Genomic DNA, 17,579 nt, shown 5'->3' with positions numbered 1-17,579 from the left:
CATTTTATACAAGCTTAAAAATACTCCCTTTTTTATTCCATATTTTATGACTTTACCCTTATGATATTCACAGCAAAGATTTTGATTCCTGCTACAACTACTATTTGCTTCGATGCTACTAATTTCAAATTCCATAGATGTACCTAAATATGTTTAAGGAGGTCAACTGAAGCAGTAATATGGTTTAAATAAGCCAGAAAAATACAGAATACAGGCTGTTTAAAATTACTGATCACAGGTCAGTGATGGGTCAGTACAAAGGAAAGCCAGTGACCCTCTGGAATAAATAAGAGAGGATGAGTAATGAAAAGTTTCTGCAAGGTTTAGCTCTGCCAGATTCTCTGTTCACCTTTACAATTTTTCCAGTTTAGCTACATGATATAGTAAAATGCATTTATAAGTAAAAATAGAATGACTGGACAACACCTGTAGTAACATTTATGTTGCAAAAAAAGGAACAGCAATTATGTCAGATCACTATTCTGAACCATATATCACAGACATAATATAAGCCTGCATAAGTCCATATGGCACACAGTTACACCTGAATGCCAGCAAACAACATAATCAGATGATTTAAACTATTTACTTTTTTAAACATGCTGCCAATTGAGCAGGAACTTTCCCTGATACTCATGAGATGCAGATTGCACCACCTGCTCATAGAGCAGCCACAGCTACTTGTGCAACATATTGCTAATGACTGTGTGCTGGCAGACTGTATTTCAATTTCACCTATTTAAGACAGGTTTTGAAACTAATTAATTAATTGTTGTCTGCAAAGCATGTTCAGGTCCTCAGGTGAAATCCATTACCCTGGCATGCTAGATTATTTATTATAGATTAAACGAAAAAGGAAAAAAATAATTGCAGACTAGTCTGAAAGCATCGGCAGAATGTCCTAAAGATAAGAAAAGATTACTCTTGTTAATAAGCAATTATGTGCAGCTTTTCAGGAAGAAAACTGATTCAAATTTTTATGCACAATAACATATGGAGCAAGATGTCTGAAATAGTAAGGAAGCAATTATAAAAACCCTGCTCAAACCTCCTGTGAAGCAAACTGAAATGAAGAAGATAAATAATGCTGCAATTCTTGTAGCCCCAGTGGAGTGAATTGTGAATTGGAACTAAATAAGGAACTAAACAGAATTTAATTCCTGATCAAATGCAGCACTTGAAAAATAAAACAATAATTACAAGTAAAATTATTATTAAAGAGTTATAATTTCAGTACCAATGCTATGCTTTAAAAATATTGTATTTCTAAAAATTATTTCAATTTTTAAATCCTTTAAAAGCTTTTTAAGTGAAACCTGACAATTCTTATTTGAGCGTGAATCTTGCACAAGTAGTGAGGTATCTGAGGGAGTTGCAAGTGAAGGGATAAGAAATGGAATTAAAAGAAACAAGTGGAAAAAAAATTAAAGAAAAATTTCTTTCTTATTTGTTTCTGCCAGGTTTTTGCCCAACTGATCTTTTGCCTTTATGTGAGCTGACTTTTGAATAACCATCTCTGTCCAAGCAAGAAGCAATACAGGTTTACAATTATCTTGGTGACACTATTATTTCGAAAATGCAGCTTTCACTGCTCTGCATAGCTCTCCCATAGGACCACACAAGTATTAATTCATCACTTGCAATTTGATACTACAATTATGCAAAATCAGAGGAAAGCTTTATTTGATCCTTGTGACAAAGTCTGGTCAGGTATTTATAATACTCCATCTTTGCTATCTACTACTCTTTCCAATTAAATATAAAAGTTTATTTTTGATGGTTACAAGTTTATCAAGTGTATTCATAATGTTTTCTTAAATCAGAGCCCTAGGCCGCTTCCAGGACACATCTGGGAAGGCACAGACACACAGCCAGGCTGCAAGGCTTCCTTCTGTGACACAGATTCCATCTGCCTCAGCCACAAATGGGCACTGTGCACTGCTCCTCTCATTTTTCTCATTCTCACAAGGATAGGATGCATAATGAAGCATTCATTCAAGAATCATTAAAATGAACAATTATTCAAAAAAATGAGTTATCACTGTGCAAGTAACTGAACCCTTTATACTCAATTGAGCTACTGACCAAGTTAATGGCAAGTTAATCGGGTTTTTTTAAGAAAAAGAGAAACAAGTTATGTCAAGTCTTCCACTGTACAGTTCATGTATGTGAGAGCATTCCCCTTTCTACAAAATATTCCTCCTAATGTGCATTGCATGCCAGTTCACACACACACCTAACCTACATTTGGGCAATAATAATCACAGATCTAATCAGGAAGCCTGCTGAACATCAGCAAGAAATGCAAAACTCCTGCTAGAGCAAGGTGGTATTCTCCAAAACATCACAGCAGATACCTGAATTTAAGAATGGAGGAAGAAGAAAATCAGTCTCAGGGGGACCTACTGCAGCTCTTCAACACCTTTCTTTGCAAGATTTGCTGCCTATTTGTGCCAGTGAATCCCCTGTAGCCACAAAACATTCCTGTGTTGAATATCTGTGTACCTCAAGGGTATATATGCTAGGAAGCATGAGGGGCAGAGAGGAAAATTCACTTATTTTGCTATCAAAAGCAGAACCTTCTAATGATAAGGAGTGAAAGCAGAAACACCACTGACCAAACCACCCATGGATTTACATTAAGCCATGTTCTATAGGAAAATAGAGCAAATTGGCTCTGCTGGAAAATGTGCCAAGCATGCTAATAGCTAAATATACAAGATAACTTTAGTTGTTTGAAGTAAGGATGGAGGTGAGAAGATGCAATATACATCTGTGGAGGAGAGGTGAACATTTTATTCCAAGAACACTTTGTCAAGTGTTGCTTTTCAATGCAAAGTAGTGCCTTTCAAATAAATATTTGTTATTACAAAGTACCTCTCAGGTCTCTGGAAACATGCTCCCTTGAGTAACCTGCCCACTCCAAGTTCATGCCAGAAAGCCTCTCCCCATCCCAGACTGCTCTGCTCCCTGTGCCTGTGTGCATGCACGGAATCCACATTTTCTGTAGCACAGTGCACACATTTTCCATGCGCACATGTACACACACACTGACTGAAAAAATACCATTTCATTATTTGCCTATTTCCTTTAGATAAAAAGTTTCAAACCAGCACTGGATCTACAAAGGAAAAAAAAGAACAATCATTTCAGATGTAGTAACAGGACAGTTTTTATCCTTTTTTCTTTCTCCCTTAAAAAGGTGTACACCTTTTCCTGCTCTTCAGAGTCTCTCACTGTAATTCTGAATCTGCTTTCAGATACTCGTACAGCGTGTGCTCACTCAAGAAGTACAGCTGTCAGGAAGGAAATTTTCGGTGATTCTATAATAATTTTTGGTTTACTGTGACTAGCAGTTGGTAACTAAAAGATACTCCAGTCTCTTTTCCATCTTGAATGTGCAATATACATAATTTTCACTAACACGGAACAATTTTTGCAATGAAACAAGACTCAGGTATGCAAAGGTAAGGCTTTCGTGACACTTCTGTGGGTGACTGAGCATTTGCTGAAACACAGCCTAAATTAGAAACACTATTTCAAGTGCATAGAGGGACATGGTGAAAAAAAGTAGCAGCAGAAGACGGGCAGATAATGGGGAAGCAAACAACACTTTTTCACATTTGGATATTACTGAAATATTTATGCTTGAATGCTCTAAAGCAAACAATCTCATGGACAAAACAAATACACAAAAGGTTAATGCAAAATATAAAGTTTTAAACCATTGGAAGCACCTGAAAAAGGTAATTTCAGCATAAGCTCTTGAAACTGTTCCCTACCCCTAGCACGAGGTATGCCAAACTATCTATATGTCTTCACAAATCACTCTGAGATTATATTCATATTTAGAGATGAGGCATCTGTGTTCTACAGGAAATTTGCATACAAGTCTTCCAAGTCCAGACCAATGTATTTAATCAGAATTTTTTTTATATTCAGCAAAAATAAAAACATACAAATATTTTTTAAAGGATGTAAAAGACCTTTGAATTGAGACAAATGCAGGGAACTAGAAAAACATGTAAATCACTCCCATTTTATCCAATTCTAGAAGATCTTAGCATAGAAATATATTTTTAATAGAGTAATGTTATTTACAACCTCCCAAATCATCCCTGGAGCAACTAAAAAACCAGAAACTTACTGAAATCTGTTTCTACTACTTCTCTGTCATACAAGACTCTGGAAGAATTACCAGAAAAAATAAGCATTTTTTTAAGTCCTCTTAACACTTAAATGCACATAGAAAGCTTGTGCAAACCCTTCCATAAATGCAGGAATAACATATTGCACCTATTTTTATCTGGGAATCTGAACAGGGTGTGTGTGTGTGCGTGTCACGCTGCTGTCCTGTGCAGGGACACCTGAGTCAGCCCATTGCTAATGAGCTCTGCCACTGGAATCAGTCTGGTCACGCTAAGGGGATGCTCCAAGGAGGTGAGGACACCCTGCTCCTTCTGAGTGTCCTTGTGCACTGATCCCTGCTGTGTGAGCAGCTTCTCAGAGGCCAACAGCCAGGGATTATGGAGGGGCTGAGCATCCCAAGGTCCCCATGAAAGCAACTCCTGCAGCTACGAATCAGCCCGAGCCTCACCTCACCCTGCAGTCCTGCATTTAGAATTCTCTGCACCTTCTCTGTTGGCTGGCTGTCATGTTGAGTGATGAGATACACAAGCAGAAAGCCCAAGCAGGCTTGGTCTGGGCTTGCAACCTGGGTTTCCTCAAGCAAATTCCATCATTTAGAGAAAAGTTATTGTCCAAAAAAACCCTTATCTCCTGGGCAATAATGAATTTGTCGCCCAGAAGTGTTGACAGTATGACTAGCACCCACCTGTTTTAAGGTCAGATTTATTCTTAGTAGCAGCTCTTTGAAGATGCAACACTGTCAGGCTTGTGCTGTGCAGGGAGTCAGATGTCATTATCATTACAGTCCCTTCTGACATCAAAACCTGTGAATCTCTCAGTTTTATCAGCCTCTGCTGATTTGCAGTCCAGAAATGGCTGCAAAGATGAACAGGGAGAGCCCAAACAAGCTACGAGTTTTTAAAGGCTACAAACACTGATCACAGGCTCACATTTACCCAGCTCCTTTTCAAAACAACTCCCAGTAAAACCAATTAGAAAATCGTACCTGAAAAGGAAAGCAGTGACAAGGACCATGAAGAGGACACATGAACACAGTAAAAGCAGTGGTATATAATGAATATATATAATATATATATTCAAGAAATACAGAAGACTGCTTTATACGAAAAAATAGCATTCATTAAAATACCAGAATAACTGCTAGTTTTGGGGGAAGATCATGTCTCTATGAATGAATTCAAAACTAAAGGCCTGCCACTGGGATTTTGAGGAGAATGAACCTGGAGCATAGGAATTACCATGCAAAGGGCCACTCACTTCAAATTCCCAGGCAGAGAGAACCCCGAAGCATGCCTAAAAAACACCAAGAAAGCAAAAAACTGCAGATTCTTTAAAACATCCAGGAATATTCTGCAACTCGAAAACAAATGAAACATTTAAATTGGGATTTTCTCATTTTTGTGGTTTTGAACAAATTTGAGAATGGAAGGAAAGAGGAGTGTACAGTTTCTTACCATTAAAATCCTTCCTGGACAACCTGCTGACCTTCAAGAGCAAACCATGACTTTGAAATTAATTAAACTGTCCAAAGTAAAATACCATTCTCAATTTTCATAATGCATTAATTTAGTTAACTATGTTCATAATTACAATGAAAGATTTTTGGCATACATCATATTCATAGGTGTTTTGCATTTCAGCTTATGGCACTGCTGACAGCAAGTTTTTCAATGAAATTCCTGTGTGTGTGTGTGTGTGTGTGTGTGTGTGTGTATTTATTTATATAAATATTTTGTAACCTGTTAACACAGACTATTTAAAAATATTTAATGTCAGTTTTTACTTGGTTTTTTTTAATAGGTAAAGAGATTTCTCTTATTGCATTTATATATTTTATAAGCATAAAATGGATCAAAATAGGATGCTTTGCATTTTTACTGTTTCAGGCCACAGATCAGCAATTTAAAAACAAAACCAGAATAGTTCAATGCTTATTACTTATACTGTAATTGTTTTATTCATGGCTGTTGAAAAAGAAAAAATACAAACCAGGGTATTTTTACTGTAATTTAGGACAATCATTGTAAGTCACTAAATTATAAAAACAAGGTAAAGTACTGGATTATTTTTAACTTTTATGTTACGCTTTCTATATTTCCAAATTTCTCCTCACTAGAGAAGTAGCTTAAATTCTAGCCAAAGTGATTTCTTTCACAATCTCCAAACTGAAATATATTTAACAAAATTTTCAGAAACTTCTCCACTCTTAGGACAGCAATGTCTCCAATAGGCATCAACAAGAAACTTTTTTGTACCATATCTGGGATTTCTTTTCTTTAGGGAAAATTTTAGACCTTCAGATAGAGTACTTAGCTTTGTAACTTCAGTGCCTGCATTAAAATACTGTTATTACATATTTCAGAAATTAGGTATTTTCCCTTTTCAAATTATCTCTGGTTTTGTTATGTGCAGTCTACTACCTTAAAAATAGATTGCTGAGTTATGAACGAGACAGTAAGACATTAAACTGTTTTCTTCTTTTACTTTAGCAGTCATTTACTCAAAGGACTACTCTGTATAATTGAATTCAGCAAATAACTTCCTCAGACAGTATGAGCAAGGTCTCTGCACAGAACTTTGCAGATTATGAAATTCTGATCCCTAAAATTTTTTAAACAACACTAAGAAAATTCAAAATAGGTAGACCTACCTATGTACACACCATTCTGTATCAACATGTCATAATTGTCCATTTCTTGAGGTAACTGGTTTTTTTTAATTTAAGAATATGGAGCATTTAAAAAAACAAAATCCATAAACTATTTTGTACAGTTCTACCAAAATAACCAAATTCCAGATGTTTGCTTCTTACTGGTTTTTCTTTTGTTTTTGTTACTTGCATGCCAGCATACATGGAAAAGTGCACACGTGCTTTTTGCAATACATTTTGCAATCATTTTTAAAGCCTTAAGAGTACAAATTGAGAAACTTTTCCATGGAATTTTCCTTGCAGTGTACATAAGCTCAATAAAGGTGTAACGTGGCAGAATAAAGCCTGTATCCCCCGTATAAACTGTTAAGGTTTGTTAGCAGAGGACTTAATCATCTTGGTTAAGGTTATTTATAGGAAACTACAGAATAAAATGTTCTTTGATAGACATTCTATATTGGCAAAACTTCTTGCTTTTAAGGTATCAACATGATATATTAGGTCTCACTTTTGTATTTCTTTTGAAGGGACCAGCCTATCTTCTATAGCACCGATAACCCCTCTTCTGGGGGAGCTGGGCCTGAATGCAGGGGTCAGTAAAGGGATGGAATAGCATCTGGGAAAAGGAAAACATTCCACTGGCTTCATGGCTTTGCTTGGCTTTCAGCTATTACATTATTCAATGCAGTTTTTATTTAGAATGAAAGAATTACAGCAGTCTGCTTGGACACATGTTATTCTTTTTTCAGGTGCTCACAGTGGATACAGTCACCTAAAGATGTAGCTCATTTTGGACCACAAATGTACTGTGGCATGATTTAAGAGAAAGAAATTAATTAAACCTTCAAAATCAGATCCTTAATGATATATGGCCATATCCCTAGGCATCAATCCTGCAAACATATGCATGTCAAGTTAATAGAACCTCTTATGCACACAAATTACAGTATTTAAATCCTCCCAGAATTACAGATCTAATTTTGCTTGAAGAAAAAAAAGTGTCTTCATCGAGCAGATATTTTTTTGTCTCTCTGCCCTTTACTAAATATTCCCCCCCAAAAAATCTTGCCAAATTTTATTAGATGTACTGTTTGATAAAATGAGATGAAAAGCAATTGTGTATAAAAGTCATGGTTGTAATTAAATAGCCTACTCTAATTTCTGATATACAATTGTTCAACCTCTAAACTGTAATTTTTGCCAAAAACATCAGTAAGATAGTCCTGTTCAGAAAATACACCTTCCTAATATTTAATATCAGAGATGCAATTCACAATAAAAATCAGAAACCTGCCAATAAAATTGATTAGACTAGCAATTCAAAAGCATTGCTGTGTTTCTAACATCATGTTGGTGCTTTAAAAGTTCTCACTTGTACCACCAGAGGATGGGGAACTGACACAAACACCAAACTGCAAGCATGGTCTCCAGGTTTGCTGACTGGCACCCTCCAGGGCAGCCACATTTCTTCACTGACCTGAGAGGGAGGTATTATTTCCAGATGTCCCACCTGGAATTGCTTTCCAGAAAGATGCCACAAGTGTCTAGAGCAGGCAGCAAATGTTCACCTCTGTCAGAGGTGCACAGTGAAAGGAGAAAGGACAGAGGATGTAGGGCTGTCCAAGGGACAGAGCTGGAGAGGGAGCCAGAGAGGGAGGGAAAGGGAACAGGAACTCTGACCAAAAATGTATGTATGATGGTTTCCTGTCAGGTATGGAAGTATGATCACTTCAGTATTCACAGTTTTTGTGCCTTACTCCCTCCCCTTTGATACAGATTTTCAGGAAGTCTCTTCTGATCAATGCTCACCACCACAGAGTGGAGCCCACTGATTCAAACATTGGTCCATCTGTGTATGTCTTAAGCTGTCCCCTTCCACATGATGTTCTAAGACTCCAGCAACCTCAAGCTGCCAGCACTTTCACCCTGGGTGCAGGCTCCAGTGTGTTATGGTCCCTCAGAGGGTCGAAACACTGTTTAGTTGCTGCACTGATTTCTAAAAAGAAACAACTGGAAGGACTGGCAGGATCTCTGCTCCTCAGACATGCCTCTTACCCAACGCCCAAGAACAGCACATCTTTTCCTTCCTTCGCTCTCCTTTCTCCAAAAAACACCTGGAGCTCTGGCTTTGAAAGGCTCTGGCATGCACACAGAAAGAGCTTCCTGACATCTCAAGAACTGCAAAGACATAGTTGAACTCCTCTAACTTCAAGATGAAGAACAGGACCTTTACTTGAGACAAAAATCCTGTAATGGGTGATTGCAATATCATATGGCACTTCAGATCTGGACTGAACTTTCATCATTAAACTTAAGCATAAGAAATCAAATCCTCTGCCTAATGAGATTCCTGGCACAAGTGGCTTACTGATATTCATTAATCTAGAATTCATTAACAGAATAGATGATGATATTACTGGAATAATTTTGTGCATCATAAAACCCATTAGAAAATACAGTGATATTACTGGTGCTCATGTTAATGCTAAAACATGAAATAGGGTGATATGATAGCAAATAAATAAACAAAAGAAGAATCAGTCATAGTTCCTGGTTTCATATCTGTGCTTAGTCTTCTCATTTCAAAAGTATATCCTTTGAGCAAAATAACATAGTTTTTGTTATGTTTTAAAACAAATTTCTGTAGACTTGTTAGAGTACATACTGCTGTAAAAGTTACACTTGTAGATGGCTGCATTTTTCAGCCCATCCTCAGCAAACAAAGGTTACTGATCTCTACCAAACACATTCTGTGCAGCCACATAGGCCTGTCTGTTATTTTAAAAAAACCCACGCCCTTAAGAGTGACTTTTCAGGCAATTATTGCATGCCTGTGCTAATCCACATTAGTCAGTGACAGGAAATTATCAGAACAGCAGACAGCTTCAGATATTACTGTGCTCTGTCAGGCTGGAAGGAGACCTGGTTGCTTTGACAAGCAGCACATCTCTGGCATTTGAAACAAATCAGCGTTGCTGGCTTGACGCTGCAACTTCTGTTTGCTGTCTCTGACGTCTCTAATCAGAAGGCACAGCTCACTAACAGGGAGTTCTGCACAGCTTAAGAAGAGCTTAGTCCCTTGGAGGGCATTCCTTGAGCAAGGTCCCACTGGGAATCATAACTTTCTTCTGTGCTGGTTATTTCGTCTCGTCCTCAGTATTATTTCTTCCGTATCAAGCACCAAAAGCCCAAAGAAAAACACTAAAATGCCTTCTGTGGGCTGATGCCACTCAGGTTCACCTGAATTCAAAGGTGATGTCTTAGTGCTTCACGTAGTGCTTAAGCCATAAAGGGAATTTATTGAGCTGAAGTGCAGCCTTCTCAGCAAAGAGTGCCTGCAGCTCCAGGAAACAGCATGAAAATAGGGCTGAGATGTTGTGTGCTGTTTGAACTGAAGGCACACCTATTTGGCTACCTGAACACACAATCCTGTGCTACTGTTCAAGCCTGATTGCTAGTGGATGATGCAGATCTCAAAGTTTCCTTTTCATCTCTAAGAGATATGGCACATAACTTCTCATATTATCCTATCATGCAGCCTGGTCTCTGACAGCAGGATCACTGGCAGAACAGAAAAGGCCTGAGGAGATCTGGTGCTGCAGCGAGCAAAAATCCCTGGATAAAAGACACACCTTTCTGAAGGCAGCTACATGCCCACACTCCTTGCTGGGGAAAGCAGGGGTCACCACGGACCCTGGTTTTGAGGAATCTGTTCTGCTCCCTCACACCACAGATCTGGGCAGGCAGAACAAGCACTCCAGACCAAGAGACAGAACTGGTTAAGATAACACACTCCCAGATAAGGTATGAGAACACCCTGCATATGTCACACCCTTCTTATCTGAAGCTAGGAAATGCTTCATGCTTTCACAAATGTATTTGAAAAGTAAGCATTACACAGCTACGGTTTGAAACTTTTATCAGGGAGGTACTGATGTTCATCAGAAATTAGCCTGCATAATTACAAATGCACAACTGTAATTTTTAGCAAAAACCAAAACCACAGAGGCAAGAAAATAAAAAATTGCCCCTACTCACTCTGAGTATTGTTTGCTAATGTATAATATTCTCATACTTTTGGTTTATAACTGTATTTTTTTTTAATGTGATTTATATTTATTTAATGCTCAATGTGTCTCAGTAGTCTCATTTACAGAGCCAAACACACTTTGGTTTTGCTGGCTAAGGATAAAGGAGAGCATACAAATTTTGAATCTACTGTTTATATTGTAGTAGTGGTATGTCTGTACTGGCTGGCACCAGTCAGGGAGACTAGACAGCAGAAATGTGTGCCATATACAGACATGCAGTGAAACATAATAATGTTCATTGCTTCAGAAAACAAACACCTAAGATATGGGAAAAGATGACAAACAAGGGCAAGGAAAGCAGAGATAGACAGCCTGATTGCCTATAATTCTGTATTTATAATGCAAATAACACTACTATAAATTCAGCTGGCTTACTGATCAGTGGATTGTATACTGAAAAATTATTAACCGTTGATCAAGCAAGCAATGGCCAGATCTTGCAATTATTTATTTTGAATAGCTCTATTGAGGTGAGTCATTTTATGGACGTCTGCAGATCCTATGGTAACGTGGCAAGCTCAGCACCAGATACACCCAATTATGGTTGTGATGCCAAGGCTTCCTTCCTTCCAAAGATAAATTACAGTAGGGTTTTAGAGAGCAAAAGCCCTCTGAGGTCTCAGGCATATTGACAGAATTTCTAAAAATGTGGACTTTAGCTTCCCTGGCAATTTTATTGTATCTTTATTAGAAAATGGCTATTGATACAGAAAATAGATATAGATACTTTATCAACAGGCTAAAATGGAAGGCATGACAACACAGCTATCTAGGGCAAGGTCTGCACTACTTTCAGAGAGGTAAATAATAAAGTGTACTTTGACTCCTCTGTCATCTGGGCTGGAATACTTGCAATACTCCTCAGGGAAAATAATGCAGCATTAAGCAAGTTTTCTGACATAGTTACAAGTGAAGTAGATACTTCTACTCAGATCTGATCTAGAAGGAAACTTAATACATGTAACTCACTGGCATGCAATCCCACTCCTTCCAAACTGAAGAATGGGAAATTTTGTTGTTTGTCAGCACTTTTCAGCTTTCTATGTAGATTCTATCACACTGTGTCAGATAAACACAAATACTGGGTTGTGTCACACAAATACTGCTTCAGTACTGCAGGTACTTGCACACAAAGCTATGTTCATTTAAAATTCTACCACAGATAATACAATATTTTAGTTTCCAAATTCTGATATATAATATATTCAATGTTCAAAATTACCCTAAATGTGCCCCCCTCAGAGGATCACTGGCTGTGCTGAAAAGCTATCATGAGTTCAAAAGCTACTGCAAAACTGCAAGAGATGAAAAAAGGCTTATGGATTTATGAATGTGATTAGAGCTATAGTTCTTCAGGCAAGACTGTTTCCTGGCTGAAAAAAACCAAAAATAGCCCTTCAACATTATCAGTATTTTTCGGACAAGCAAGAAAAGGAAAGGGACAAAACCCTTTCAGGCTGGGCACTGAAAGAAGCATTCTGCCTGGGTAAAATTATTTTAAATCAACGGTTTTGTATTTATAGCCTATTTTGATCTGTAACTGCTTCAGCATAATGTAGTACAAAGTTATTGTTGAATATGATAAAGAACACTTTAATCTACTGAATGTGCAAAAAGCGTAAATGACTTCTTAATGGCACTTTTGTTTTGACTGACAGAGATTTATGTCAATGAGAGAAAATGTTTTAATGAAAGGAATTGCTACAAAGCATATGTGTATGCTTACTTCTCATATGTATGTGAATGAGACAGACATTAATAAAGAAATACAGCTGCCTGCAATATCTGGCCTTTAATCTTCCTGATTAATGAATTCTATTTTTAAATTAATCACAGAGGTGTGGTATTTTGATAAGGCATTAGCACAGATCTGACATAAAACCAGCAATACCTATAAATTATTTAATTACATATTTTAATACGAGTATGGAAGATGTCAAAAGTCTTGCAAAGATAGAAACCCGTACATACAAAACTACCACAACTAATTAAAAATTATGTTCTCAAAGATTCCCACTCCCCAGGCTCTGCACACTACTTGCTCTTCACTTTTGTATCCTCCCCACGTAACAGGAGCACTACTAGGAAAAATTGTGGGATTCATCTTTAGAACACATAAGAATTGGATTTCACAAAAGTCCCAGGTTTTCCAGATGATAAAATTGCTGGCAGATGTGTCCCATCGATGGCAGTCCTCTCTGCCTGCACCGTGAGGGCACTGCTGGGACTGCTCTGGGACTGCCCTTACCTGAGGGGAGCAGGACAGCAGGGAGAGAAGGGCACAGAGAGGTAAAACAGGGTGAAGGCTCCAAAGGCAAATCCAAACAGAGAAAATGCCTGAAATAATCACTTGTTGTGAGCAGCACTACTCTGTGATGACAGAAAATTGATACTGGGTGACACGGTAGCAACAAGAGCAAGAAGAGTCCTCTGCCAACACACGGCATGTGCTCTGGGCAATTAGAAAAAATGGGACATGATCTCACTTTCTGAAATAAATCTATGACAAACTAAAAACTGTGTTTCACCTGGAAACCATACACGACTGCCGTGCTGGTTTTCAACCACCAGGAAGTCTTTTAACAGACTTTGAGAGGAAGTTAATGATGAATTCACCCTTCAGCAGAGCAGCTGAACCAAAAGGCACCTCCTGAAATCCTTGTGGGGCAAAATATCTTGGCAGGGAAAATGCTGCCTTATGTGTTTTCAGACAGAAACTGAGTATTTCTACATGTTACTCTCATCTTAAAAAATTCTATCTGCTGATTATCTAACACTTTAAAGATAATATAGAAAATGTCTGAGCAGGACAGCTACTGTATTTATCTTTCTCCCTGAATTCAGCATATTGCTCTTACATCCAAAAGGTGCAGCCCCTCTCTCATCTGCTTGAACCGATGCAATTAGTGAGCTAAGACAAGCACTGCCACAAGCACTATTCATTATCATTGTTCCAGTCTGTGTTCAAATTATATTTAAAATAGTTGGCAAAGAGTACTGGTGAAAGAGAAATAAAAGATTGCTCAACACATCCATATTCTACAAGCTTTCTCCTGTATAGAAACATTACTCTTCATATTTGCATGTAAGAATTTGATTTTCTTTCATACTAGACTGCAGCCAGTACTAGACTATTATTATTGTATTATGCACATGACCAAATGAGATTAACAGTACATAATAGTGAAGAATGAACAATAATTAATAATAATTAATACCAAATAATAATGAATTAATAGTAATAATAATTTTTTCTGTAATACAAACATTTCACTCTTGCTTGAAACAATACTCAACAAAATAAAAAAAAACTAAAAGAAAATATTTTCCTTTTTATATATTTGAAAAATGAATCAACTGTTTTTATTTGACAAGGTCCACTGCTATAGAAAACAATGCAGGCATTACATTTTGTACATAACTCTCTCTCACAAGAATTCAAAGGAACACCTTTTTGACTAAGTGCTTACCTACAGTGTGTCCAGCAAGACTAATAACAAGTTACACTGATTCACAGTGTATAATGTAACTCTTTCCCAAGGGTCCAAGTTTTGCAACACCTCTCATTAAAAACCCCAATCATGAGTATTTCAGCAAAAACAACTGCCTTCTTTTATTTTCCAAAATTATAATACACTAACCATTCCAATTTTTATTTAAGCTTCTAAGCAATTATATTTTTAAAAAATTCTTACAAATATCACTGACTTCATGAACCCAGGCTTGTGACTGCTAGTATATTTGAATAAAAAAAAAATCAGTGAAAAGTACTGCATATTTTTTGAATAATGTGCTACCTCATACATTCCATCATAAATCCCAAAAGTACGTCAGAAAGTCTTTAAGTGTTTTCTGGCATGTGCTACAAACCAGTAACCCTTGGGTTGTCTAAGCAACATGGTTCTTTAAAAAACAGGTTTTAATTCTCTCCAGGAAGAGCAGATCCTTATTTGGATATTAGTCTGAACTGTGCCTTCTCTCTGAAACTGTGTAGGAACATCTCCACGGTCGAGAGAGGAATCTAGTTCTTGTAAAAGAGAAAAACACACTGCCAGAAGGTCCCTTTGGTGTCCTGTCCCTTCCCTGTGGCCTCACCCTGTCAATCACACCTGAGAAAACAGTATGAGATTTCTTGCACACATTTACCAGCTCATAACTGATGGTTTTGAGGCAACTCCAATGAAAAGTCACAGAGGGAGAGAACACTTCATTACTGAAATCTCTGTGTTACAGTGTACTAAAAGAAGAAGGTTTCATGTTAACCAGCATCAACCCACTACAACCTGACACAGATGAGTAATAATCTTGATATCATTTCCCAGATGAATAATCTTCTCAGTAAAAACTGCTAAACATTATCAGCTGCTGTTCAGACAGCCCAGCCATGATGAGTCAGGCTGTAGGAGCACCTCAAGCCTCAGAGAAGCCGGAAACCTGCCAATGATTAAAGGCAGAAGCCTCCAAAACGAAAGAGAAATAAGGCTACCAGCTTGTTTACAAAAGTCTCCATCATTAAGGTCAGACAGACCTTGCAGTGCTTTTTCCTCGCATGGTTATATCAACATGTGAAAAAGACTCGTGTCTCCCCGGTTGACACAGTCACGCCAAACAGCCTCCTTGTGTGAACACAGGTTATGTTGGCAGAGGAGGGTGGCTGGCAAGCTGTATCATTTAGAGATGAGGTCTGGTTACACCAACTGTAAGCCCATCTTGTTGACATCTTGGTTTTACCTAAGGCACTCTGCTAACATAACACCTCTCCCACAGAAGTGCTGTAGTATATAGGTGACAATGTAATGCCATGCTGTGTACAGTACAGTTTCCCTGCTCTAACAAACCTTCAGAAACATATATCACAAGCATGGATTCGTCTCTTTAAAATGGATAGCTCATTTTTCTAGGATGTTACATTATTGATCCTTTTCTGTAAGAATTCCACTATTGTGTCACCTGTATTTTACAATGAAGGTGAAGTCTATAATTTTTATGCTGCTTGCGTATTCAAGAAATACATGACAAGACTTTATTACAACACTTCTCTATAGCCACTGGTTCTATTCGAGTGCAGCATGGGCTTACAAATTATTTTCTTTAGTCAGGAAAAAATCAGTCAGCAAGCAAGTTGCCTAATGTTGTTTACAACACCTTCTTAAGGTCAAAATTAACATACATAATAATCATTTTAAGGAGTGACACTGTGATGCATCAAGCATGAAAGAGGTCAAGAATAAGTCCACTAATAGTGTCATCTTATCCTTATATATCCCAATATTCAAAAGCATCTAGGTTTCAAGTGGCTCAGTCTCCTTCATGAATTTCTGGGATAGTTTATACATATAAATACACATCAAATGGGTTCCTTCATTGAGTGAATCAGTGCAGAAATATCCTCTGCCTTGCCCCTGTAGGAGCTGGTTCCCTACTACACTGAGCTGTCAGGTAGCCAAGGAAAATCAATGCCTGAACTCAGACACTCAGGCTTCGTGCTTGAATTTAAGTGGTACGAACATGCCCACCTCCAACAGCCTGTTTATTTTCACACAGAAGTTTGCTGAAATTCCCATAGATTTTGCTTGGAGCTGTGTTGGCTGAATACAATTTCCTGATTTATTCTTTACAGGTTTCTGTTTTTCAGGTGCTACATTATCCTACTGCCTTTGAATAGTCTCAAGACTACACATCTCCACTACTACATAACAAAGAGCCCTGTTTAATATAACTACATTTTTTTTAAGTGGCTTAGGAGAAGTGCACTAGGCTGCTTACAAAGGGATTACCTTCTGTAAGCACGATTTAAATAATTTACCTTACTTAGAAATATTTTAAACTTTTCTATGCATCTGCAGACAAAAGAGGCTGAACAACACTACACCTCTTAGATTTAATTGCTGGTCCCTGAAGCAACCAATCTATATCACTGTATCAAAAGTGTTGTGGTTGTTGATGTTGAGGTTGTGCTGATCAGCTAAACAAACCTTTCAGCTGTCAGATTTGACAGTGACACACATAAAACATCCTCTTTATAAAGTGAAAGAAACGTAAGCACACCAGGGAGCAACACACCATGCATTCAACCTCCTTCCAAAGCAAAGCAAGAAGCACACCTAATTTTTTTCTAGTTGCATTAAAGGAGCAACTAAGGGGGAATGGCCTAACTTCATGGCATTTCAAGACCTTGAAGCAAAACTGAAGTAGTCTTCTCAACAAAGTTAACAGTGTTTTAGTTGTTTCCCTTTCGGTGGATACATTGGTAGTTCAGGAGCTGCAGTTGAAAGAGTATTTTGGGCAATTTACAGTCAGGTCTCACTACACACCAAAACAGAAAACATCCAATCTCACTCAGAAAGGGATAAAGAGGGAGAGAAATAATGAACTCTTCCTTGAGCATAGTCAGTCTAAATTATAAACTGCAGGATATAAGACCTAGTGATAACTCTATTATGGCAACAAATTATATGCTTTATCTAAATATAGCAGAGACATTGTAAAAAGACGCAGTCCTTCCCTGCCCTGCCCTGTTCTGTCCATTTCTATTGCACACATTTGCACACATATTTCAGCCACTGAAGTGGTTACAGATGTTTGTGAGATAGAGCCCATTCTACCAATTTAAAGCTCATAGAGTCATGCAAAACACAATTGTATTTCACAGGGAAAATTTCACATACTTGCCAGAAATACTTCTGAAA

The 17,579-nt window shown here is 37.7% G+C and overlaps 1 protein-coding gene across 1 annotated transcript in view; it reads right to left on the bottom strand.

Moving 5' to 3' along the window:
* FAM83B (family with sequence similarity 83 member B) overlaps positions 1-17,579 on the bottom strand; it is a 53,876-nt gene that overhangs the window by 30,245 nt on the left and 6,052 nt on the right. The gene's annotated exons all lie outside the window — the stretch shown is intronic.

Source organism: Fringilla coelebs (genome assembly GCF_963513975.1).
Source record: "Fringilla coelebs genome assembly, chromosome: 3".
Taxonomy (NCBI): Eukaryota; Metazoa; Chordata; class Aves; order Passeriformes; family Fringillidae; genus Fringilla; species Fringilla coelebs.
Note: the sequence above shows the minus strand (reverse complement) of the source record. Positions and strands in the feature narration are given on the sequence as shown.